The sequence below is a fragment of the Scyliorhinus torazame genome, chromosome 7 (assembly GCF_047496885.1).
Source record: "Scyliorhinus torazame isolate Kashiwa2021f chromosome 7, sScyTor2.1, whole genome shotgun sequence".
NCBI classification, from domain to species: Eukaryota; Metazoa; Chordata; class Chondrichthyes; order Carcharhiniformes; family Scyliorhinidae; genus Scyliorhinus; species Scyliorhinus torazame.
Genome location: NC_092713.1, coordinates 44,752,729 through 44,766,829, shown reverse-complemented (window position 1 = coordinate 44,766,829; position 14,101 = coordinate 44,752,729).

Genomic DNA, 14,101 nt, shown 5'->3' with positions numbered 1-14,101 from the left:
AAAGTCCGCCGATCGGCGCAAAAAACGGCGCAAATCCCACTTGCGTCACGTCATAAAAATGGGCCGATAGTCTGCGGCCCGAAATGGGCTAGCAGTGACGTAACGGGATCCGCGCTTGCGCAGTGGTTCACGCCGTGCAGCGTCATACACGCTGCACGGCGTGACGGCACATAAGGCCGCGCTGCTCCCCCCCACCCGACCGGAACACCCGACCGCAACACCCGACTTGATGGCTGGCCGTCACGCGATTTGGAGGAGCTCCTGGACACGGTGGAGCAGAGGAGGGACGCCCTGTATCCCGGGCACGGCCGCAGAGTTGCCCCACGCCACAGCCGGCGTCTGTGGAGGGAGGTGGCAGAGGCCGTCACCGCTGTGGCCCTAACACCACGGACAGGCACCCAGTGCCACAAGAAGGTGAACGACCTCGTCAGAGCAAGCAGGGTGAGCCTCCCCATATCCCCCATATCCCCCCTCCCCATATCCCCCCTCCCCCATATCCCCCCTCCCCCATATCCCCCATATCCCCCTCCCCATCCCCCCTCCCCCATATCCTCCCCTCCCCCATATCCCCCCTCCCCCATATCCCCCATATACCCCCTCCCCCATATCCCCCCTCCCCCATATCCCCCATATTCCCCCCTCCCCCATATCCCCCCTCCCCCATATCCCCCCTCCCCCATATCCCCCATATCCCCCCTCCCCCATATCCCCCCTCCCCATATCCCCCCCTCCCCCATATCCCCCCTCCCCCATATCCCCCCTCCCCCATATCCCCCATATCCCCCCTGCCCCATATCCCCCATATTCCCCCCTCCCCATATCCCCCCTTCCCCCATATCCCCTATATCCCCCCTCCCCCATATCCCCCCCTCCCCCATTTCCCCCCTCCCCCATATCCCCCATATCCCCCCTCCCCCATATCCCCCATATCCCCAAGTGAATCCAGCCCTAACCTTAACCTCTGCAATGCACGCGCAACCGATGGCGTGCATTCATATACCTGCCTAACACTGTTGCATTTTTCCCCTGCCACCACCCCCCCCCCCCACAGGAGAAGCGCGCACACAACAATAGGGAGCATGTGAGGACTGGAGGAGGGCCCGCTGATGAGAGGCCACTGACCGTACACGAGGAAAGGGCCCTGGAACTGGCTGGCGGACCTGAGGACTGGGAGGTTGCTGATGCAGAGGTCGGGGCCCCACGAGCAAGTGAGCCACCAACAGCCCGTCCCCATATCCCCCCTCCCCTATATCCCCCTCCCCCGTATCACCTGATCACAGCCTGATGTCTAACCATGCATGCTTCATTGTGTATCGCAGGACCAAACGTCCAGGCACCCATCCCCGCAGATGCAGACCGCCCGCAGGATGCCCCTCGGAGACCACAGGAGACGGAGAGACCCGCACCCTCCAGCATGCGACGCCCGCAGGATGCCCCTCGGAGACCACGGGAGACGGAGAGACCCGCACCCTCCAGCATGCGACGCCCGCAGGATGCCCCTCGGAGACCACGGGAGACGGAGAGACCCGCACCCTCCAGCATGCGACGCCCGCAGGATGCCCCTCGGAGACCACGGGAGACGGAGAGACCCGCACCCTCCAGCATGCGACGCCCGCAGGATGCCCCTTGGAGACCACAGGAGACGGAGAGACCCGCACCCTCCAGCATGCGACGCCCGCAGGATGCCCCTCGGAGACCACGGGAGACGGAGAGACCCGCACCCTCCAGCATGCGATGCCCGCAGGATGCCCCTCGCACACCACGGGAGACGGAGAGACCTGGAGCAACAGGGAGACGACACCCCCGTCACGTGCGGGAGCGACCACCCAGCGATGAGGGGGGCAGCCACAGGCCCCCGTCACATCCGAGCCAGGACACCACTACCCAGGACACCACTATCCAGGACACCCCTATCCGGGACACCACTACCCAGGACACCCCTACCCGGGACACCACTACCCAGGACACCACTACCCGGGACACCACTACCCAGGACACCCCTACCCGGGACAGCACTACCCGGGACAGCACTACCTGGGACAGCACTACCCGGGACAGCACTACCCGGGACAGCACTACCCGGGACAGCACTACCCAGGACACCCCTACCCGGGAAGACAAAATACCGGACAGTGACTCAGAGTGGATGGGTGGAGACGAACCCCCACCCCAAAGTGCCATGGACTCAGAGTGGGACGAAGAGCACGACACAACGCCACTGCTGTCACCAACACCCTCCACCATCGCAGAAACACTCACCACGGTTGGGCACTTTAGTGATGAGGCGTCTGGTACACTCACTGGTGCGCACAACACAGCCGTCCCGGTACAGCAGGTGGAGGTAGGAGCAGCAGAGGGACCGGGCGGTCGGAGGGCAGCCCAGGCCAAGCGAACATCTGCCGCCCAGATGGATCCCGGGTTCCTGCAGTTACCACACCCACACATAGATCCGATGCAACCACCGACACGGAGACGAGCGAATAGGGTGACGGGTGGCTTGCGGCGGCTGCGGTCGCAGGTGGAGGAGTCCACCCGCGTCCAGGAGCTGGGAGTGGTCCCGGTCATGCGTGCCACCCAGGCTGACACCGCACGGGTGGCGTCCGCGGTGGAGGCAATGGGTGCGACGGTGTCAGACATGGGGAACGGTTTGCGAGGCCTGGGGCCTTCCGTGCAGGCGGCGTCTGTGGCCCAGGAAATGGCTGCCCTCTCACAGGAGGCCATGAGCCAGTGCCAGCGCCAGATGGCAGAGGCGCTCAACGCCATAGCCCAGTCTCAGCAGGCCATGGCCCAGTCTCAGCAGGCCATGGTCCAGTCTCAGCAGGCCATGGCCCAGTCTCTGCAGGCCATGGCCCAGTCTCAGCAGGCCATCGCTGAGGGCATCGGCGCCAGAGGCCATGTGCGAGCTGGCGTCGCACTGTCGCAGACAGGGTTCGACAACCCCCTGGGCTCCATGGCTGCAAACCTGCAGACCCCTGTCGATACCAGCACGGGCCTCCAGGACTGGCAGCGCCAGATGTCGGGGGCGCGTCGGATGGCCAGTCCGTTCGCATCCCCCACCCATGTAGAGGCCTGGGGGCCATCGGGCACCCCGAGGGAGGAGGAGGTGGTGTGGTCCGTCCCGGCTCCCTCTGTAGGGGAGGTCCCGGTACACCGCGACACTTCGGACTCCCCCCCTTCCGTCCCAGGTGCATCGGGTGGGCAACGGGCAGGACAGGCTGGCAGCTCGCCATCCCAGTCGCCCGGGCCGCAGCCTGGCCCATCTAGGCCAGGACGCCCCAGGAAACGGCCGCCAAAGGGATCCAGTGTCAGAGGGCAGGAATCACAGAAGTCCACCTCCAGTTCTGCTGTACCGTCTGGGGAACCACGTAGACATAGTCAAAGGGCCCGTAAGGCCAAACAATTAGACACTGAGTAAGTTGGCACGGGTGCAGGGCACAGATGAGTTTTAGGGGCTAGGGCACGTGCATGAACTCCTTTGGTTATTAAAGTCAATGTTACACCTACCGAAGCTGCCTTTGTGCTCTGTCCAAAGTGTGCGGGGGTGTCATGTACGTTGAGCGCAAGTGTGTGTGTGAGGGGTGGTCTTACCTCAGCCCCAGGTGAGTCTGCCCCCTTCCCCCTGGGCCGCCATCAACATCCCCCGGGCAGAGGACGGGACCGTGCGCTGCAGTGTCACAGCCGCATGCAGGGATGGTCCGGGTGGATGGTGGTACTGTGGCCATGGGTCATAGTCCAACGATGTAGAGCCAGGAGCTCATCGGAGGCGGGTTGTCATCATTCTCCATGGCCTGCGATAGACACGCGTCCACCCGCAACTGGGTGAGCCCGGCCCGTTGTGCCGCCGGTGGATCGGCAATTGGGGGTGGGGGGGTGGTGTGCATGCGGGTCGGGTGTGTGGGGTTGGGGAGGGGGGTGAGGGTGCTGGGTGGGTGGATGGGTGGGGGGTGTGGGTGGTCGGCTGTTGTCATGGTGTGCGGTCTGTGGCCATACTACCCGATTCCCACGCCCATCTAGTCAGTGAAGCGGGCGTCTATCAGTCTGTCCCGTGCCCGCTGGGCCAGCCGGTAACGGTGGACAGCCACCCGCCTGTATCTACCCCGTCTGCCCTGACCATTGCCCCCATCCCCCTCATCTGGGGAGGACTGGGCCTCTTCCTGCTGCTCCTCCACTCCGCCCTCCTCTGCCTGCGGCACATCGCCCCTCTGCTGGGCTATGTTGTGCAGGACGCAGCACACCACAATGATGCGGCCGACCCTATCTGACCGATACTGGAGGGCGCCCCCAGAGAGGTCCAGGCACCTGAAACGCATCTTCAGCACGCCAAAGCACCTCTCGATCACTCCCCTTGTCGCTACATGGGCATCATTGTAGCGGTTCTCCGCCTCATTGCGTGGCCTCCGTATAGGCGTCATCAGCCACGATCGCAATGGGTCGCCCCTGTCGCCCAGCAACCAGCCCCTCAGCCGGGGATGGCGTCCCTCGTACATGCCGGGGATGGATGACCGTGACAACACGAATGAGTCGTGTACACTGCCTGGGTGACGGGCGCAGACGTGCAGGATCATCATGCGGTGGTCGCAGACCACCTGTACGTTCATTGAATAGGTCCCCTTCCTATTAGTGAACACGGCCCTGTTCTCTGCAGGTGGCCGCACGGCGACGTGCATCCCATCGATCGCGCCCTGGACCATGGGGAACCCGGCAACGGCAGAGAAGCCCACGGCCCGGGCATCTTGGCTGGCCCGGTCCACGGGGAAGCGGATGTAGCGGTGCGCCATGGCATAAAGGGCATCTGTCACTGCCCGGATGCACCGATGCACCGATGTCTGCGATATGCCGGACAGGTCCCCACTCGGTGCCTGGAATGACCCCGTTGCATAAAAGTTCAGGGCCACCGTAACCTTGACGGACACGGGGAGAGGGTGTCCCCCGCCAGTGCCACGCGGTGACAGGTGTGCCAGCAGGTGGCAGATGTGTGCCACGGTTTCCCGGCTCATCCGGAGTCTCCTCCTGCATTCCCGGTCCGTGAGGTCCTGGTATGACTGCCGGGGCCGGTACACACGGGGCGCCCTCGGGTGCCTCCGTTGCCGTGGGGCCGCGACGTCCTCCTCCCCCTCCTCGTCCTGTCGGTCAGGTGTCCCTCCAGCCTGGGCGGCTGCCGCCTGTCCCTCTGCGGCAGCCTGCGCCGCCTCTCTGGCACGCTCCTCCTCCTCCTCCTCCTCCTCCTCATCCAGGGCAACATAGACATGAGCGGCTGCCACCACGGCGGCCAACATCGCTGGATGGTCTGAAAACATGACTGCCTGGTGGGGGGGAGGGGAACGACGACATGTCATCATTGCCCATATCCCCTCCTCCCCCCAGCCAGGTGGCATGGACCGCATGGGTCCAACTGTTGGAGGCTGGCACCTGGCCAGGTGGACCAACTCATTTGCCCTCCCATCACCCACCCCGGCACGGACCACCTCCCCAACCTCCATCCCAGCACGGACCCCCCCCCAACCTCCACCCCGGCACGGACCCCCCCCCCCAACCTCCACCCCAGCACGGACCCCCCCAACCTCCACCCCAGCACGGACCCCCCCCAACCCCCAACCTCCACCCCAGCACGGACCCCCCCCCCCCCAACCTCCACCCCAGCACGGACCCCCCCCCCAACCTCCACCCCAGCACGGACCCCCCCCCCAACCCCCAACCTCCACCCCAGCACGGACCCCCCCCCCAACCTCCACCCCAGCACGGGCCCCCCCCAAACTCCACTCCAGCACGGACCCCCCCCAACCTCCACCCCAGCACGGACCCCCCCAACCTCCACCCCAGCACGGACCCCCCCGCCAACCTCCACCCCAGCACGGACCCCCCCCCCAACCTCCACCCCAGCACAGACCCCCCCAACCCCCAACCTCCACCCCAGCACGGACCCCCCCCCCCAACCTCCACCCCAGCACGGACCCCCCCCCCAACCTCCACCCCAGCACGGACCCCCCCCAACCCCCAACCTCCACCCCAGCACGGACCCCCCCCGCCCAACCTCCACCCCAGCACGGACCCCCTCCCGGCACTCCCCCGGAGCCCAGCCTACTCTAACCACCCCCCCCCCCGCCGCACACACACACACACAAGCCGAGACACACCTCTCCTCACGCAATCAGTCTGCGGCCACGCCATTTCCTGCCCAGAGCCAACCCCCCAGGCCGTCACTCACCTCCTCGCTGGTCGGCGTGAGCCTGGAGCACCGGGTCACGCCGATGAAAAGGAGGTTTGATTGACGTCGACGTGAACGGTCATCATGTCGACGGGACTTCGGCCCATCCGGAAGGGAGAATATCGGCAGGCCGAAAATCGGCTGCCTTGCGCATACCCATGACATTCTCCGCGGCAGCGGCGCCATTAACGCCCCGCCGACTTTTCTCCCTTCGGAGACTTCGGCGGGGGCGGGGGCGGGATTCACGGCGGCCAACGGCCATTCTCCGACCCGGCGGGGGGTCGGAGAATGACGCCCAGGGTTTCCCCAATTCCGCTCTCAAAGGACACACTTTGGAATCTTCTGCCATATAGGGCTTTCTCTCAGATGCCTTCACCAAGGATCCACATCCAGGATTTGAACCTCTCCTTTCAAGCCACACCAGCAGAACACCACTGCTTCACAGGCTGTATCAAGATTCCACGTATCTTAGGTTTCGTTCATATATCTGGCTTCTCACGAGCTGACTTCTCCAGGACGGCAGCTTACAGCTCTGACTTTAACTGGGAGTCTACCTCTGCCCCTCTCTTTAACTTCAATGAACAAAACCTTGTTCAGTTTCTGGTTCTTTGTCCCTTTTACTTCAGTCTTCCTTGGGCTCCTGTTTTCATTCCCTGGTTTCTGACGGATATTTCGTTTCTGGGAATTACTTTCTGACCCTTACTTTATTATCCTGCCTGTACTGGCAGCCTCTGTGAACAATATCATGTTTTTTGGGTTACCTGGATCCAACTGAAAACAACTGCTTCTACTTTTCAGTATGGGCCCTTGGTTGCTAAGCGCCAACCTCGTTGTTTTACCTCTATAATTGCTTTTACATCGTAAACCTTGAATTAATATGCTGTCAAGCTTAAAGTGAAACGGAAATCCATTGACATGCAGGCACCTTTGCTTAACATAAGGCTAACTGAAGTTTTGACCCTTTCTTCGCACACAAATACAAAAACACAGATTAAACTTAAACTTATACCTAATATGTATAAATTGTAAAACAAGCTCTATTTCCTAACAATAGATTTAGTTAATGTTGACTTAAATGCGATGAGACAGAGACTGTCCCTCAGTAAACTGCAAATTTCAGCATGGGTGGACAAACAGAATGTCAATTGGAGGGGTTTAAAAAAAAATCCACATGATTCAGAATTAGTTTATACCTCAAAAGGCCAGGAACCCAAATTTCAAAAAGAACAGGCAAACAAATCCAAAGAGGTAAGAGAGTGAGAAACAATTTGAAATTGAAAGGAAGTGCATGCAAAATCTAGCATAGGGTCTGGCAACTGGAAGATACAAAGAATGGCAACAGGTGACAAAACAGATAGTACAAAAAGGAGCATGAAAATATATTTGCAAGGGATATCAAAAGCGATGCAAAACATTTTTGCAACTCTGTGAGGCAAAAAAGTAATTGGAAGCATTTTCAGATAAAGAGCAAACCCAGTATTACTTAAGCTTCCTGAAGGCTGTTCAACACCTTCAGTGAGTGAATCACAGCAATTTGGTACAGAAATGCCTGTGAAGTACAAATGAGGCGTGTGCCCAATGCTTACAGTGTTTCCTATTAATGCGGGTGAAACATTGCTGAAACTTTTCATTTTCTGTACTGTACCAGCCACCATTCCTGGGGTTGACTCACTTGAAAATAATGTCTGAACAAAGAACAATACAGGCACAGGAACAGGCCCTTCGGCCCTCCAAGCCTGCGCCGATCACGTGCCCTATCTATCCCTTGTATCCTTCTATACTCCGTCTGTTCATGTGCCTATCCAGATAAGTCTTAAAGGTCGCTAACATACCTGCCTCAACCATCTCACATGGCAGTGCATTCCAGGCCACCACTATCCTCTGTGTAAAAAAGGCATCCCCCGCACACCCTCACTGAACCTTTCCCCCCTCACCTTGAACTTGTGACCCCTTGTGGGCAGCACGGTAGCATAGTGGTTAGTACTGTGGTTTCACAGCACCAGGGTCCCAGGTTTGATTCCCTGCCGGGTCACTGTCTGTGCGGAGTCTGTACGTTCTCCCCGTGTCTGTGTGGATTTCCTCTGGGTGCTCCGGTTTCCTCCCACAATTCAAAGACGTGCAGGTTGGGTGGATTGGCCATGCTAAATTGCCCTTAGTGTCCAAGAAGGTTAGGAGGGGTTATTGGGTTAAGGGGATAGGGTTGAAGTGAGGGCTGAAGTGGGTCGGCGCAGACTCGATGGGCTGAATGGCCTCCTTCTTCACTGTATGTTCTATGTTCTTGTAATTGTCATTTCCACCCTGGGAAAAAGCCTCCAACTGTTCACCCTATCTATACCCCTCATAATTTTATAAACTTCTATCAGGTCGCCCCTCAGCCTCCGTCTCTCTAGGGAAAACAATCCCAGTTTATTCAATCTCCCCTCATTGCTAATACCCTCTGTCGTGTTGGGTGTTCTGATGTACAAACGATCCAACATGGCTGGAGATGGTGTAACTCAATTTTATTAACTACTCAACTGTAACAGCACATTGCTAACTTGGGTACATGTATTACCAGCTGATCTGTGGACCCTGTCCTATTACTATCTGGGTGAGGCACTCAGCACATGGTGAATGTCTGAGTGGCAGACTCTGAGCTCGGTGCTCTGAGCTGGCTGCTGCTGGAATGAGCGGGAACTGTAGTGTCCCCTGTTTTTGTAGTGCGTGTGCTCTCACTGGTGATTGGCTGCGATGTGTGTGTGTTGGTTGGTTCTACTGCATGTCCATCAGTGTATGTTTGATTGCACCATGATATGCTGATCTAAATATCATGACACCCTCCACACCAGGCAACATCCTGGTTGACCTTTTCTGCACTCACCCCACGGCCTGCACGACCTTCTGCGCCGACGCAGAGCAACATGTCAGAGACCTACAGCAGGCCTGCACAGAAGGAGGTAGGCCCCCTCCAGATCGTGGGCACCCGCTGATCGGAAGTACCCGATTGTGGGCCTGGACCCCGTGGATGCCCCCCCCGGATAGTGGATAGCACTGTGGCTTCACAGCGCCAGGGTCCCAGGTTCGATTCCCCGCTGGGTCACTGTCTGTGCGGAGTTTGCACATTCTCCCCGTGTCTGCGTGGGTTTCCTCCGGGTGCTCTGGTTTCCTCCCACAGTCCAAAGGCGTGCAGGTTAGGTGGATTGGCCATGATAAATTGCCCTTAGTGACCAAAAAGTTTCGGAGGGGTTATTGGGTTACGGGGATAGGGTGGAATTGAGGGCTTAAGTGGGTTGGTGCAGACTCGATGGGCCGAATGGCCTCCTCCTGCACTGTATGTTCTATTAGGACAAGTACTTATTTAGTCTCCTGTAGGTATCCCTTGTGAATGCTGGCCATAGAATGGAACTTGTTTGAACGTTGCAATCGGGGTGGGACATTTTGGGAACTCACTGATCTTACTGTGGCTACTGAAAAGTGAGGTTCTAGGCAGAGCAAAATTATTCTCAAGGTTTCTATTCCGTGAGTGCCAAAGTAACATCTGATCACAGGAGACCATCATGATACTGTCCAGGGAGCACCAAAGTACTTTCACTGTGCAGCATTCCACAGTGCGTGCATTATTTGCAGGAGAAGAGAACATGGGTGAATTGGAGAACAAGGTGATCTTCTGTATGCGATGCTGCTGAACCGATTGAAAAATCCCATACCAGCAGGAAAGTATCCCAGCCAGGATGCTCCAGCATCTGCTTGTGTTCTTTGACTGACACCTCTACATTTCATGAAAAATGTGCCATGTAGTTGAAGCAAAATGAACAAGATTGTGTGAAAGAGCAGATTGCACTCACTGCTTGAAATGATATCTCCCAGAAGTTGGGGATGTTGTCAACTTAGGTGTTCTAAATCATGCTGATGGGCTTCATAAAAGCCATGTACCAAACTGACAAGTACAACCACATTCACCTTGATCCTAATACCAGCAATTTCTTCCTAATTCAGCCAGGTAAAAGGGAGTTGGGTGATTATAGTGACTCAGTGAACCTGTACTTTTATTGGTAATTGCCTGCAGCTCCAAATAGGAATACGTTCCTTTGTTCAATCTCCTGCAGCAAGAGTTCTGAATCTTTGGTGTGGAAGGAAGTAATGTCACCCGCATTATCTCTGACATGCCATTGTGAACAATTAGGCTATGCTCCAGTCTTCACAATAATTTCTTTTTTATGATGAACTGTAGCCATTTAAGGTTCAGCATCCCCAGTCACCTGTGTTGGAGCCCAAATTACTGCAGCACGTATTTTCTGTGACTAACCTAGTTAAAAGAGAGGGTGGGTGCTACACCGTTAAATTCAGACCACTCCCCCCTGACATGTGCATTGGCTCAACACAATCCCACACTTGTCTGTTTTGCAAGCTTGAGATTTGGAAGTAAACTCTTCTATATAATGGTTTCCGCATGTGGAATTTAGTGCTCTGTTCCTCTTTCCCTTATTGACAAGGTGAATGATTTCCATTTGTCTCTGCAGCCCACTTTCATTCTATTGCAAGCAAGAACTGCCAACAATCTCCAGTACCCCCAGCCACGTGCTTCTCGGCCGCGCACCATTCGCTGGCGACGGGATTCTATCTTCCCGCCGCTTGTCAATGGGATTTCCAATTGTAACCACCCACGTCACCAGGAAACTCGCTGGCGGGGCTGTGCTGCCGGTGGAAAAAGAGAATCGCAATGACTGGAGAATTCTGGCCCAAGTGTCATGTGTGGCCGGTTTTGCTGGCCCCCCCCACCCCGGCGCAGTTGCCGAGTTCCCCACCGTTATCTAATCACACTAAGGGCACGATTCTCCGAAAAGATTTCTAAGTGTGGTAGTGAGTGGGAATTGCCGCAAGCTTCCAGGTGCTCAGCCCGATGAGGCCGGCAAAGCAATACAACGTTAATTGGTCTACTTAACGATGCCCCAGGGGCTTCACACCACAAATGAAGGCTCGTCAGCTGATTCGCTGGGACCGCATTCGCCAGCCCTCTGCTAACAATATCAAGAAACACTCAAACAGCATTTCCATAGCCAACCTCCACTCAGTTCACAGCCATGGCACCGAGACGACCGGCCCCAAGGTTTGGACACGTGGAACGGGGGAGGCTCCTCAATGCGGTGGAGGCCAGGAGGGATGTCCTGTCCCCTGAGGATACCGGAGGGTGAGCCACAGGGCAGCCAGTGCTGCCTAGGGTGAAGTGGCAGCGGCCGTCAGCTCGGGCAGCACGACCAGGAGGACTGACCTCCAGTGCCGCAAGAAGGTCAACGACCTACACCGGGCTGCACGCGCTAGTTGACACCCCCCACCCCAAAACCTTCCCACCCCCACATGAACCGCCCCACTCCCCAACGACCTGCTCTCCCAAACCTCTATTTGCCCCCAACACACCCTTACCCCCCTCCCTTTACCTCCCTCGCTTCACCCCCTCCCTTCACCCCAACCCTCGCTTCACCCCCCTCCCTTCACCCCTCCCTTCACCCCAACCCTTGCTTCACCCTTTATCCTCCCAAACCTTCCTTCACACCACCTCCTCCACCACCCCTTCCAATGTGAAGCACACATGCGGATGATGATGTCCTCTCTGTCTCCATAGGAGAAGCTGTCCCACAGATTAGTGGAGGGGTGCAGGACATAAGCATCCTCATGATCTTTGAGGAACAAGCCCTGGAGGTTACGGGGGTGGCCGAGGACAGAACGGTCACCAATGCGGATGTCGGCGTAAGCCGCAGAGGTGAGGATCCACCGGGCCCACTCGGAGGACATGTCACATGTGAGTTGTTATTGCCATACAGACTAACTCACCCCCCAACTAACTACATGTTCGTTCTCCCGCAGGTCCTCCAGCCAATGCCACTGACCCATCTGTGGCGAACACCCTCCACCCTCCCATGAAACCACCTCGGAGGCCAGCTCCGAGGATGCCATAATTAATGCATCATAGCTGTCATCCCCACCGTCACCAGCGCAGAGACATGCACCTCGGTGGGCAACGTTAATGGACAGACTTCTGGGGCACAATCTGGTGAGCACCACACAGTCACTGATGCACACCAGGTGGATCCAGGAATGCCCAGACGAGACAGCCGTCGGTGGGCTGCTGGTTCCCAGGCCCTAGCTGGGTCCCAGCTGCATGCTGAGACTATGGACATACTATCCCGGAGCTGATGGAGACCTTTTGGGAGCGGCTGGGACATTCAGTGGGAGATGTCAGCCACACTCCATCAGGTCCATTGCCGATTGGAGGAGTCTCAGAGGCTATGAGATGGCGCCGGCAATACCTGGCACTGAGGCCAACTTTGCTAGGGTGGAGACGGCAGTGGAGAGCCTGGTGCACAATGCCAGCAGCTTGAGTAGAGGTGTCCAAGGCATTGCGCAGTCAGTGACGGCCATGGCTGAGGGCCTCAGTAGACTGTCCAATTCACTGGGGGACGTGACCCAACACCAGGCTGACATTGATGAGGCGCCCCAGCCCATCCGACACTTCCTGCCCATGCTCACTAGGCAAGTGCCCGGGGCCCATTCCCTGGGTGATTGAAGGTTGGCCGCTATGTCTGTGGTGCTGCCTCCCACAGTGTTCAAGCACAGTGGCCATGCATCAAGGTGTGATTGGGATGCTAGGCAATGTCCCCCACATGCTACATAACCCGCTCACATACGGGAATCTATTTGGGATGTGTGAAGTGCTCACTTAACCACAATTGCCAATTCGCTATTAGCAATAGCCTTCAGCCGCAAGGCCAGAGGCCTCCGCGGTGAATGGGGGTTATGGGTGATCGTTGGCAAACGGTAACACACGGTTCAGGTATTGGCATGGAGGACCCGTGCACGCTCAACCCCCCCCCTCCCCAATCAGCGTCCCCCACCCAGCAGAAACTCTCCCAGCCCCGATACCCCCACCCTTCATACCCCCCTCCACCTTCCTTTCACGTGCATGGCTCCCTCAGACCCTGACGCTTGGCAGTACCACCCTGGCACCTGGGCACCCAGGTACTGCCACCTGGCCTGCCAGCTTTCCAGTGCCACCCAGAGAGCTTGGCAGCACCAGGATGGCAGTGCCAGGTACCCCCGTCCCAGGGGGAAAGCCAGGGGGTCACCTTGCTCTGTCCCTGATCACCCAGGTGCCTCCGATGGTCCAGGAGACCCCAGGATTCCGTTCTACCTTATCCACGTTTCTGTGGCCAGTACTAAATGGTGCTGGACTGGGGACTCCCTGGGGAGGCCATTAGATGCCGGAAGCCCAGTAAATCCATAACTACGCGGGGTTTAAACTGACTTTGGCGCGTAGGGCTTGTTCCCGCTTGTAGTGGATGGGATCCTGATTGCAACGCCTTGTGAGATCTGGGTAGATCTCACGAGGTCTACTGACTGCCGGGAGGCCTGCAGAGGCTTCTCCCCGCATCTACCGGTCACATCGTGGTCCCATTCGAGTGCGACGCGCCTGGTAGATTGCGCCCTATATCTATGAATTCGTTCTCACTTTTCACCTCTGTTGCAATGTCCCCTCTATTTATTCACCGGGGGAAAATTAGAACTACCAAACGGGTGCCATCTTTAATACACACCGTCCATTTTAAATCAATGGCAATGAAATTCCTATCGAGCTATATTGCAGAAGCGGTGAAATCACACAGGCAGTCCATTTTATGAGCTGCCAAATCTTTTATTTCTCACTGTAAAGTGGGCTCCCAAAGCACTATCATTTAGTTTGCACCACTGCCCAAGGCACATTTCACCCCCAATGTTTTTTTTTTGCTGTGTTCTTTTTCCTATCACTCCCTCTGTGCAAGAGATTGCTGAATAAATAGTTTAAATTTGCAAAGCAATTTATTTTCACTGAATCGGTTTTCCTCTGCGGAGAGAAGGAATTCCTTGAAAATCACTAAAATCTTT